A 13,323-nucleotide genomic window follows, 5' to 3' on the forward strand; every position below is an offset into this window, starting at 1 on the left:
TCAAGAACAGGCACAGGGTCAAGTCCAGCCCTTAACGCGGGCACAAAGACATTCCGACGCCCTTGCTAGTCAATTTTCCTCCTCTATACTTTCTCTAACTATTCTTTATCTCTCTTGAAAATGAGCCAAAGCATTTGGGGATTAAATATCTCCCCTCTCTTGGCCTGAAGTAGGCAGGAAAATGTTAAGCACTTGCCCCTGGCATCCAGAGGTGAGCGAAGGTGTCTGCCTGGTCTGCCAGTAGAGGGTGGAGCGGGCTGAGAAGGCAGTTGCAGGCTGATTGCCTTCTTACTTTCAAGGCTATGGTAAACTCAGATCCTTCACCATGACCCCCCAAACTGTTTCTCTTTCTTGGGAGGGAAGAAGAGGTAAGCAAGCTAGCTCCCTGGTTTCACCTGCAGTCATAATGAGGAGCAGCTCATGGCCTCACATGACTGTCTCTGTTCATACCTAATTCTCATTTCCCCTTGAAGATCTAGGACCAGCTGCTCTCAGGGGAAAGCAAGATGCCTCTTCCTTCCTTCCTGTCCATTTTCCCCTTTGGCCTATCCTCCTCATTTTGTCTTTCCACCCCATATCTGCCCCTTCTCCAATCCTCATTCACCTCCTACATGCACACTACACACACACACACTACACACACACATACACACTACATACACACACATACACACATATATACACTCACACATACACACACACCACACACATACAGACTACACATACACACATACACACATGCACACACACACACCACACACACACACATACACAGAGACTACACACACACACACACACACACACACACACACACAACTTCACCCTACTCTCAACTTTCTCCTTTCTTCCTCTCTTTTCTTCTGGTCTATTCCCTTCTTTCTTTGATGTGTGTGTGTGTGTGTGTGTGTGTGTGTGTGTGTGAAGCCAGAGGCAGACAGATATCCAGTCTTGTGTTCTCTCTGCCTTGTTCCCTTGCGGCAGGGTCTCTCACTGGAACTCACAATTTTCCAGCTAGGCTAATTAGCCAGCAATCCTCTTATCTCCATCCACACATACTCACATTCCCCCTCCCCCACCCCCCAATGCTAGGGTTACAGGCCTGCATGGTCACATCCAGCTTTACAAGTGTGCTGGGCATCTGAATGAAGGTCATGCTTGCACAGCAACTGTTCTTGTCCATCAAACCATCTCCCCCGTTACCCGGGTCCTCGGAGTCCCAAAAGGAGACCTGAGGCTCATACGCCCCAATTCTCGCTGGCTCCATTTTCTATAAACCAGAGGCAGAGCAGACCTACTTCTCAGGATTGTCATGGGAATCCAGTGCCACTGTGTAGGTGGCAGTCTTGCTTGGGACACAGCACACTAGAAGCATGCCATCTAATTCCAATCCCATCTTTCCAAGGCTCATGACACAGGCTTGGAACTTTCTCAAGAAGGAGGGGCGACCCAGAAAGGTCCCTTCATCTCATTAGCATTCTTCAATTTGCTGATAGTGAGGCTGCCCCTCCAGACTCTCCCCACCTCCTTCCAACACTTCCCAGCCTTTCTCCTGGGGTTGGGAGCAACTTCCGAAATGGGCTCCTCCAGCACCAGCCATCAAAGTGCCACCAGCACCATCTGGTCTACCCACATCCTCACCCGGGATTTATTACCTATTCCCTCCATTAGCATAAATAATATGGAGCTTGGTTTTCATGATGGTTTACATAATAAATAAAACAGGTCAATTGCCCACAAAACTAGTCTCTGTGAACAGTAACAGATTTAATTAGATTTATCTTACACTGGGTTTTCTGGAGTGAGGCAGATATCTCTCGTGCCAAGGATAAAACTTTCCCATTCAACTTCTATTTCTGGGAAGGCAGCTCTATCCTCCAAGGAGACAAGGGGGAAAAGGAAATAGAGCAAAGGGAGAGAGAGGGAAATGGAAGACAGCCAGGGAAAAAAGGTACAGGAAAAGAGAGGTGTTACCCTGTACTGCCTATCACAACTCACCTGGTCCCTTGATCTGCTAAGTGCAAGCCCTCACCTGAGTGACCTCAGCTATCTGAGGACACCCTGAGGGAGCCACATAGGCCTCTCAATTGGCTTCTTACCACCTAAGATCAAGTCTAAGACTCTCCTGGCCGAGGGGGGGGGGGGCTCTTCTCTTATAAGTCTTCTTAACCAACTCCTTAGGCCTCATAAACCCTATCCCTTCCCATTGCTCATCCCAGTGGAGACCCTCAGCCTCATGTCTATCTGTGCATGGGAAGTTACCAACCACTCTTTGTTCCCTCAGAACAAACCTTTTTTCCCTGGCTGTCTTCCATTTCCCTCTCTCTTTGTTCCCTCAGCCATCTTCTGTTAGGGACAACTACTTCTGAGCCTTTCCCTAGGGTCCTGGACACCCTTCCTTTCTCAAGCTCCTCCTCATTTCCAAAGATCTTCCAGCTAGCCTCAATAGGAACCCTTGGTACTGTGCCCTGCCAACTCCAGTACTGGCCTGTCTACACATATGCTTTCCCATAGGGATTGGAAGTTCTTGGAGACAAGCCACAGTGGGGCCACTGTTTGGTCATCTGGCCCTTGAGTTTAATCTCCATCTGGGTGCTCAATAGCCAGTGGGAGACCGTGGCATCCAAGGTCTGTGTGGCCGATTCATGACTCTGCCTAGAGTGAGCAAGCTTTGGAGTATCTGCTCTTGTAGCTTTCTCCCCAGCCGCTGAAAGGTTTATGAGGAGAGGGTTGGAACTGGGTCTGAGGTAGACCACCACCATGTTTAGGTATCAGTGAGTACAGTGAGCTTTCAAAGGCCCCCATCACATGTCTTGCTTTGGAAAGCTGACTTGAGGGGCTTCTGTCACTACAGCCCAAAGGATTCTGGTTGACGCCTCTCCTCTGACAGAGAAATTTCATTTGCAGAAATATATCCTGAGGAAAATCCCAAAGATGGACACTGATATGGCCTCTGAGGACAGCTCAAGCCATGGCTCTCTGCAGATCTTTCCTCCCCAAGTAGAATGAAGTGATCTTCCTTGTGTCTCATGTCTCCTCCCGTGCTGGCTCTTCTTATGTCAACTTGACATGCAAACTAGACTCATCTGAATGGAGCAAACCTTAATTGAGAAAATGCCTCCATAAGATCTGGCCATTAGGCATCTCCTGAAGTAGCTATTGATGGAGGAGGGCCCAGCACATTGTGGGTGGTCCCATCCCTGGGCTGGTCATCCTGGGTTCTATAAAAGCAGACTGGGCAGACCATGGAAAGCAGGCCAGTAAACAGCACCCCTTCCCCCCAATGGCCTCCTCATCAATTCCTGCCTCCATGTTTCTGCCTTGTTTGAGTTCCTATCCTGACTTCCTTCGATGATGAATGGTAATTTAGTGTAAAAGCCAAACAAGCCCTTTCCTCCCCAGCTTGCTTTAGGGTCACGGTGTTTCATCCCAGATATAGAAACCCTGAGACACCTCCGCAATAGCCTCTGTCAGCTGCATGGTTCTGCTTGTCAGGACCATACTACAAAAGGAGACCACATGGCCAGGTAATAGCAATTTCAGTAAGCTGGTCGACCTACCACAGTATTTTAGTACAGGAGCCTGCACCTCCAAGTGTTTGTTCTAGGACACCCCCAAGTGTTTGCTCTGAACATACCCACTGATGTCTTCCCAAGTCCCTTCCCTGTGAAGCTATACCACCTCACCTCCCTGCTCTGCTGGAGGTGCCAGCTCCTTCAGGCCAGGTAGAGACCACCAAGGGAGCCTCTAGAAAGCAGGGTCCTTCACTGCTCTATCCTTTTGATTAAGTCCTCAGACACTTGAGTCTGCTCTTGCAAGACTCAAGTCCCCATTCTCCCTACGTCCTCTCCCAACTTCCAGTCACCCTTCACTGTCCTACCTGTGCTCCCCGGGATGGTGACAAAAGTTATTATAGACTGGAGGACAGGAAGAGTACCCTTCAGCCACCTTGAGCTGGGGCCTCCCTGACATACAATCCCAGGAGACACATGAACATGACGGTAGGTCTCTCCTGTCTGGCTTCCGCCTGCTCCACAAGGTCGAGGTCAGCACAACTCAGTCCAGGTTCAACAGAGAGAAGAAAAGGGACACTCCCTCATACTGTTCCAGTCCTTGTTTTCCCTCGCAGGCTTGGTTACTTTCCAGGAGAGTTGAGAAGGGAAAGCCAGGAACTAGGAGAAAAGACTGTGCAAAGATCACACACTAGCCAGGCCAAGTCGAAGGGCTTGTAGGGAAGGCAAATGAGGCTATACCTGCAGGGAGACTTACGATGTGCCAGGTAGGTGATTCAGGCTCCACTGGCACTGCTCTGTGGCATCCTCCCCCCAAAAGGTGGGCTCAAGGAGACCAGCAAGGTGCTCACCTGTGCTACACAGACCTACAATGGCAGGAAGTTACTGGTTGCCTGGAGACAAATTCAGAAATGAAGGGAAGAAGCCAAGGGCACTTGCCAACCCCATCAGCTTCCTTTGGGGTGCTTGTCTCTGTAGAATGGTGCAGCCTTCTTGGCCAAGGCCCTGCTGATTCCTCATGTGCACCCAGCCTGTGGGTACCATGGATACCAGAGCTTGGTTCCCCCGGGGTCTGTGGGTACCAGAGCTGGGCTGGTAGGAAAGGGTACAAAAAGCTTGGAGTAAGGAAGAAATGGGCAGAATGGGGTCTCTGGGGCTGGCACGCCTGGAAGAGTACCCACTGTTTCTATCTCTAATACATTCCTAGCCTCTCTATAGGGCAAGACCAAGGTACAGAATGTCCCTTTTTGGACTTCTTCAGTCCTGTCCTCTCTGTCCTTACCAGGCACAGTGTTACTGAGGGTGATATCTGGAAGCCTGGCATTTTTTTTTGTTTTTTCTCCAGAGTAGAGTTTCTTCTCCAGGCTTTCAAAAGACACAGGTTATCTCTTCCATCAGATTTCCCAAGGCTGGAAACTTCTCTAGGGACACCTAGACAAAAATCCCCTCCTGTTATTCCCTGTGCTAACCTGAGTGGTCCTCAGAGATGCTAGCTGGCCAGGTAGGGTAGACCATGAGTGTCCTTGGTTGAAATCAGGTAGAAAATAGGCCACCAGATGGACTGAATAGTACCCACTTGGACTATGGCTTAACACCTGGTTTTCGTAGAAATTCTTTTCAGTCAAAACTGGAAAGAAGAAAATCTGGCATGGTGATACACAGCTGTTAACCCCAGTGCTCCAAACTTAGGCAGGGCTGCAGTGACCTGGAGGCTGTCTGGGCTACCTAGCAAGAACCTGTCTCAAAAATACAGCAGCAGATCCGGAGATGGGAAAATCAGTCACACATGTTTTTAGGCGCTGTGATACAAAATAAGCAGCCATGTTGCTACATCCTGACAAGAGTCCACCATGAAAACAGTGTCCCAAAGGAAGCGGAAGGCAAATTTTTAGAGCAGCCTTCAATTTTGCATTGGCTTGTTTTTTTAATTGACTCATCTTTTCTCTGTTCCCGCCTTTCCTTTCCCAGAATGCCAGATGAATCCTGTAAATCTTCCCTCCCCTCGGGGGACGGCCCTAGGGGTAGTCTTGCTGGGGGCTATAGCAGATGAATATTTAAACTCAGAAAGTTCATCCGCACTGTTTGTGAAAGGGGCGGTACCAGTTTTGGTCTCTGATCAGCACTGTGCCAGAGTGCCAGGTTTTCTGCAGCTTTGCCAGCACATGATATTATCAGTGTCACTTTCTTCTTATAACCTTAGAGTCCTAGTAGATTTAGAGCAGTCTACTACAGTGATCTTACACAGTGTCCCTTTAAAACAAAAGATAAATGATGAAGTGGTAAGACTCCACCAACTTGATTTTGAGGGTGGTCACGTGACTAACTCTGGTCAGTGATTTTGAAGCCTCAATGACCACATGGGTTTTGAGCCTCAGCTTTCTTGTTTCTTCTTGCCTGTTAGTGACCTCTGACCTCTGACCTTTGTCATGAGACTATACATCACTGTCTCAGAAAGAGGCATGGTGTCACTTCAATTACCAGATAAGCCCACAGCCTGAGGAAAACACACCCCAGGCAATCTTCACACTGTGAGCCTCAGACACAAACTGACTGTGCTTCTCACTACGTTCTGGGCTGTTCGTTACACAGCTTTACTGCGGCAACAGTTAACTAATACACCAGACAGCTCATAACTTTCAAAATTGTAGTTTAATGAGTTTAATGGGTAAGATTATTTTTATACTCAATAAACAGAATTTAAAATGGAAGAAAGTCAGTGCCAAACAAGAGATTTAGATGAAAAAGACCAGCAAGAATAAAGCAGAGGGAGAGGTAGGGAAATATTGTAATAATATATCTTCATTTTAAGCCTATAAGGATCAGAAAGACAACATAGTACAGAAATATGAAATTAGTGATGTAGAGGTTAGACCTTAAAAGTTGCCCTAGAGTACAAAATAAAAAGATATTAAAACAACAAAAACAGGTGAAACGCTTACCATGAGATGGGGAGGACCTGAGTTTGGATCCCCTAAAGCCTTCATAAAGCTGAGTACATACAGTACAGCATTCCTGGAATCCTGTGCTTCTACCTAAAGAAAGGAGCTGGAAGCTCCCAAACCGGCCACCCTGGCGTACACAGCTGTATGTCTCCTCTCATGCAAGATGAAAGAAAGGCAAACATTGACACTTGGGGTTATCTTTTCACACCCACATGCAGGCTGCAGCACACTCACCCACAGAACACACACACACACACACACACACACACACACGCACGCACAGAAATTAAAAATACAAAAGAAAAACAGCAGAGGCATGGGGAATAAGGACGACAGATGGCTGAGATCCATCTGCAAATAATTAGTACTTCTAAGGCACATCCAAAGATCAAACCAAAGCAACAATCAAAGATATAATAGAAGAAATGTGTCGTGTATTAAAAAAAAAAAATAGCTCCCGGGGATGGAGAGTTGGCCCCATGCTTAAGAAACTTGCTGCTGTTGTAGAGAGCCTGAGTTCTGTCCCCAGAACCCAGATCCGAAGGCTCACAACCACCTCTAGCCCCAGCTCCCAGGGGATCCAATGCCCTCCTGCACCCGCCCTCGGCACCCACATTCACACACACACACACACACACACACACACACACACACACACACACACACAGAGTTACACATCATTTTAAAATAAAACTAAATCTTTAAAGAAGACAGATCCACAGTTGGAAACAAATCACAAAATAGCAGACAAAAAATACTGAAAACTATAGTATTTAGGTTTAAATATATCCCAGCTTTCTCTCCTTCTTTTGGGTGCTGGAGATCAAACTCTGGCCCTCACACATGCGAAGCACAAGTCCCCCCACTGAGCTACATCCTTGCTCCCAAATTTAATTTTTAAAAATATTTTTGTTACTTGTGTGTGTGTGCTCTCTCTCCCTCCCCCCACCTCTCTGTGTGTGTATACCTGAGGAAGTCAGAGGAATCTTTTAGAACTGGAATAACAGCAATTGTGAGCTGCCTGATATGGGTGCTGGGGATCGAATCCAGGTCTTCAGCAAGCAGTCACTGAGCCGCCCCTCCAGCACCAACATCACCCACATTTAAATTTTTAATAGGAAAAAAAAATGGTTGCTTCAAAGAAACTATCTCAGAAGGCAGCCACCGATGGAGGGTCACTGGGTGGCAGTCTGCTCTGAAAGAGAATGTGATCAATATCGTTGTGATTGTCGCCCCGTCCCCCCGCTGTGAGGTAGCTCGATCATTTCCATGTCAGTTAAATGCTAAAATGATAATATTTTGAATATGTTGAATCTAATCAAATATGTTGATTTCATCTGTTTCCTCTCCCCCGCCCCTTTTTTTCTTTAACTGTGGGCACAAGAGCATTTTAGATTATGTATGTGGCCCACGTTGTGTGTTTAGCAGAAAGCGATGCTCTGGAAAGGGCTTGGCAAACTAGGAGTCGGAGATCAAATCAGCTCACCACCTGCTTCATAAACAAACCTCCGCTGGGACACCGCCACGCTCGTTCGTAGGAACAAATATTGCCTGTAGCTCTGGTCACATGTTGATGGCAGAATGGACACGCTGCAGTGCAGGCCAAGGGTGAGAAAGGCAAGAAATGTGTGCCACCTAGTTGGTCACAGATTGTGCCAGCCTCTGCCCAGAGCCACAAACAGGGAAAGACAAAGAGAGAGCTGCACACTGGGTTTGAGGTTAAAGTGTCCTATACGTCTCAACAGTCAGAGTCCCAGTTACAGAATTTTATGGATTGGGGTGGGGTGAGGCGGGTGGGTTGGGCATGGGGTGGGCTAGGGTGTGGTTTTACTTCTTTGTCTCCCTTCCTTCCTATTTTTCTTTTGGTAGAAATGGGCACTAAACCTAGAACCCCAGCGTATCCCCATGGGTTTACCTCTGATGCCCAGGATGACCTTGAATCCACTCTCTAACTAAAACAGGGCTAGAACCTGTGACCATCTTGCTTCAACTTCCCAAGTGACTGGGATTATAAGCCTGTGTCAGGAAACCCCAATGCTAAGGTCAAAGTCTAACATGACCAGAAAGCCCAAGCTCAGTGCAAAATGGTGGGCTCCCTTTACCAGCAGGGCTTCTCTTTCTCTGACCTTGTCTAGGGAGGTTGAAACCCTATTACCCTCTACCTGCAGAATGTCATATAGCCTTGCTTAGATTATAGGTTCTGTAAGAATTGAGCAAATAAGGACACCTCATAAAAATACCAAGGAGCAAGGAATGTCCATTTAGTCTAAAGACAGCTTCAGAAAGATTTACAGAGCAAACACCCATCCCCAAGAAATGCCCGGTTCCAGGAAACATCCCCAGGAGGGTGGATCTCCCCCCAACCCCTCCTACTGCAATCGCCTCCTCACCTGGGGCACAGAGGTCAATGGAAACAAAAGACAATGGGCTCCACCAATGAGAGATAACCAACTCATGCTGTAAACTGAATGCAGGAAGACCCCAGTATACTGGCAATAAAAACTTCATGCTATTTGCAGCGATCTCCCTCCTGATTCTTCATGAGTGGGGGACCCCAGCTGAATCTAACAGTTCAGCTTCTCTCCCCCATAAGAACCCATTAAACAAGCACCTGAGATTCCTGAAATGACCCCCCATGCTAATGAGGCATCTCAGTACCTAAAGCCAATGACCTTTGCTCACCCAAATATTCCCACCCCTTCTCCAAAACCATATAGCCCTTGATTCCCGCCACCCTACCAAATGAAGAGATATTCTTCATTCCTCTTCTCCTTCTAACTGTCCTTATTAACAAAAGACTGGCGTGGGTAAGAGCTGAGGGAAGCTGACGCTTTCATACACATCTGTAGCGTGGGCATGCCTCCTGCATGGCGAGCCGCATTCCAGCTCTAGAGTACACAGGTGGGCTCTATGGCTAGCTAGTGTGTGGGGGGAAATTCTGTACCTTTGCTTTTACTAATTCTAACTGAAATGAGTAGTTTCCCTTGGTTATGAACATGGGTGTGGACTTCAGCTAGACCCAGGTCTGCCTCAGACCTATTTAAGACTTAATAAGACCTGCATCAATCTGGGCGTATGAGACCTACTAAGATCTTTAATCACTTGGCAGATGTGATTAAATAGAAGGTATTGAGGTGGAAAGGTGATCCTGGACAATCGCAGAGGCCCAGTGTGATCACAATGGCCTTCCAGAAGGAGGCAGGACAGTTGGAGTCTGAGAAGAAGCCATGATGGTGGAGGCAGAGGACCAAGTAATGAGGGGACATGAGCCACGGAGTGCCAGCAGGCCCTGGCAGGTGGGAGAAACAGGAAAGACCCTAGGGACTCCTAAAAGAATGGAGGCCCACAAGCACCCTGGAGTTCTCCTTCATTGCTGGCTTTGACTTCTAACTCCTCAAACCTAAGTTTGTGGTCCTCTGTCACAGCAGTGCTATGTCAGGCTAAATAAATAAATAAATAAATAAATAAATAAATAAATAGCAACTATACCCTGTCCCCAGTCAAATCTTACCTCCGCTATTTACTATTGCAGAGATCTCAAAACATTGCTTCTGGTCACCCTGACACTTTCAGTTGATGGTAGATGGGCAGCTAGCTATTAACATTACATGTATTAATGAGTGTTGACCTATAGCCCCATATCAAATTTTTAATGATCTCATCATTAAACAATTCGCTCTTCAGTCCTATGTCTGTTTTTAATTGTGAGGTGGAGGCAGCTGTCAGAGACCAGCTCTGTGGGATTGGTTTTCTCCTTCCTTCTGTCTTTACAGGTGTTCTGGGAGTGGGGCTCAGGTGACCCCATTAGGTGTCATTCCTCTGTTTTATTTCATGCACTTGAACTCAAGGAATCCATGAGCCTCACCAGACTGGGGCTCAGCTTGGTGGCACAAAAACCGTAAGAATCCACGATGTGACGAGGGCCTTGGTTTATTTGATTGTTCCTCTACAGAAAGCTAATAAAGAATTTTACAGCTATCTTATCACCCCAGGATAAAAGTAACGTCTTTACATGGGCTTCCTTCGGACCCATGAAAGGTGTTCTTGGAGGATAAATGCCAAGCTGGGTCAGAGGGGCATGTGTATTATTTATTTTCATGGATTCTGCCCCAAAGCCTTTGATAATGCCTGTGCTTCATGAGCACGCCCCTTCTCCTCGCCCCCACTCACCACTTGATATTCCCTGACCTAGCAAGGGAAAATTATCTCACTGTCAACTAAGTCCTTACAGCCTTGGTTGTTAGAAGGTTTCAAATGTATTTCTTAGCTGGAGAGATGGCTCAGCAGCTGAGAGCATGTACAGCTCTTGCAGAGGGCCTGAATTTGAGTCTCGGCACCCAAGTCAAGTGACTCACAGCTACGTGTAACTCTGGCCCCAGAGAGATTGGCCTCTACAGACACTTGCACTGGTGTATACATTCACACACACACACACACACACACACACACACACACACAGAGAGAGAGACAGAGACAGAGAGAGAGAGAAACAGAGAGAGGCATACATATCGTCAAAAATTACAAAATAATTAAAAATTTATTACCACCTTTTTTTTTTCGATTTTTAATGACAGAAACAAAAAAGCACACCTGAAATGGGAGCCTCTGGAAGAACCATTTTCTCTTGCCATTCTTATACTGCCCCTCAAACTTCACTTCCGCCTCAGTCTCTGTTGCGTTTAGGAACTGGGCCTCTAATGATGTTCTCATTAACAAAAGTTCTCCCCAAGGATATAGCCAGAGAGTACCTTGTGGGCATGAATAGATTGTGGGCAGATAAAGTTTCATGAAAGATTTGACCTTTGACCTCTTGACAATTCTCTTATCCCCGGTGGCCGTCACTGTTGGGAGAGAATGGTCAATTCCAGCCACCAGAGCATAGGTATAGGGGCTGTCTGAGGTGCCGTTGTCATGTTCTTTGTGATGACAGATGGCTTTGCTTTGGGAGCACCATCCAGCTAGGACCAGAACCACTCCCCAGGTTTTGTGAACCTATCCATTTCAACAGCAAGCGGCAGAAACCCAGGGACAGATGGCCTGTTGGCTCCCACATGGATTTCTGGTCCATTTCCCTCAATCTGAATCCCCAGTCCCTGGTTTTGCTCTGACTGTGCCTTTACTTTTCTTAAATTTATCCCAGGGCCTATTCTGATTGTTACAAAGGTCGAGCTTGTTTCTTTCTCCACTCTTGTCTTAGATGCTCTCAGTTTGCACACAGACAGAGAGGTGGATCTCGTCTTCTGTGACGTTTGTGCTTTGCCTGCTCCACTGCTGCAGATCCCTGGCTTCTCTTAGTGTGATGCAAAGCCTGTGGAGTTTCTGTTGACTTCTGTGTGTACGTGTTCACATGTGCATGTGTGCACATGCGTGAGGAGGCCTCTGTTAGTCAGGGTTACTATTGCTGTGACGAAACACCATGACCAAAGCAACCTGTGAAGAAAGGGGTTATTTGGCTTAAGCTCCCATATTCCATGACAGGAAGTCAAGCAGGGCAGGAACACGGAGGCAGGAGCTGATGCAGAGGCCGTGGGGGGTGCTGCTTACAGGCTTGCTCCCCATGACTTGCTCAGACTGCTTTCTTATTGAACCCAGGACCACCAGCTCAAGGATGGAACCACCCACAGTGGGCTGGGCCCTCCCCCATCAATCACTAATTTAAAAAATGCCTTCAGCCCAATCTTACGGAGGCATTTTCTCAGTTAGGGATCCTTCATCTTCAATGGCTGTAGCTTGAGTCAAGTTGACTCTGCCTCTGTTGACAATTCTCCTCTTATCCCATAAACTCACCAGCCCAAGGCCACAGGTGATCCTGGTGTTGTTCCTCAGGATGTCCTCTACCTTGTCTTTTGAGGAAGGATCTCTGACTTGCTTGGAGCGCTCCAGATAGGCTAGGCTGTCCATTCAGTTCTAGGCACACAGCATTAAAAAGATAAGTCAAGAGACAGCTGGGCATGGAGGCTCATGTAATCCAGGCACTTTAGAAATAGAGGCAGGAGAATTCTCACAAACCCAAGGCCAGCCTGGGCTACAGAGTGAAACCCCGTTTCCAAAAGAACCAAACAAATGACAACAACAGAAAGCAAACAGAAGAGATAAGAAAAAGAAAAACCAATACAATATAACTAAAATGTAAAACTATATGATCAATTTTGTAACAAATACCACTGCCTAAAATTTTAGTATTGGAAAACAAAGATCCTGACCTTAGGTTAGAACGAAAAGCCATTTAACTATATTCTGGTTTAAGAGTAGTCCGATACAGTCATTCTTCAGTATCTGGGGGTGAGGGTGGGGGTGGGACCTTCCAGGACTCCTCCCAGGCACCGGAATCTGTAAGCCCCTCCGGTGGTTCCAGGCAACATATTCACATGTTTTAAGTCTAAGCTCTATCACTTAGCACAATGGCTTCAATGTTAGTGCTGGGGTGGAGGACTGAGATCCTACACTGCTTAGGAAACAGTGGCCAAAAGTCTGGCCATGATTAGCCCAGGCACACCCACATGTCACAGTCAAGCTATATCGATTGTGTTCTCCATACGAAACCTGTAAAAACAGAGGTCTCACTAGAACCCGGGGGAACACATCAGAGAGCATGGAAATATATGCTAGCCAGGGCCTAGGAGTGGAGCTCAGTGGGCCAGCACCTGCTGGAGTTCAACCCACAGGACCCCAAACGACACAAAAGCCAACGGCTCAGTGGGTGATAAGGTACACTTTCAGCTGGGTGTTGATAGAGTGAGAATTGAACATGCGATGTTGGGTGGAATAATTGATTGCTTAAAGAGGGAAAATAATTTGATCTTTGACTGACCTTAACCAAGAGAAATGCCAGAGGAATGGAAAAATTCAGATTACTAAATTTTTAGAACTAG

The sequence above is a fragment of the Mastomys coucha genome, unplaced genomic scaffold (assembly GCF_008632895.1).
Source record: "Mastomys coucha isolate ucsf_1 unplaced genomic scaffold, UCSF_Mcou_1 pScaffold18, whole genome shotgun sequence".
NCBI lineage: Eukaryota > Metazoa > Chordata > Mammalia > Rodentia > Muridae > Mastomys > Mastomys coucha.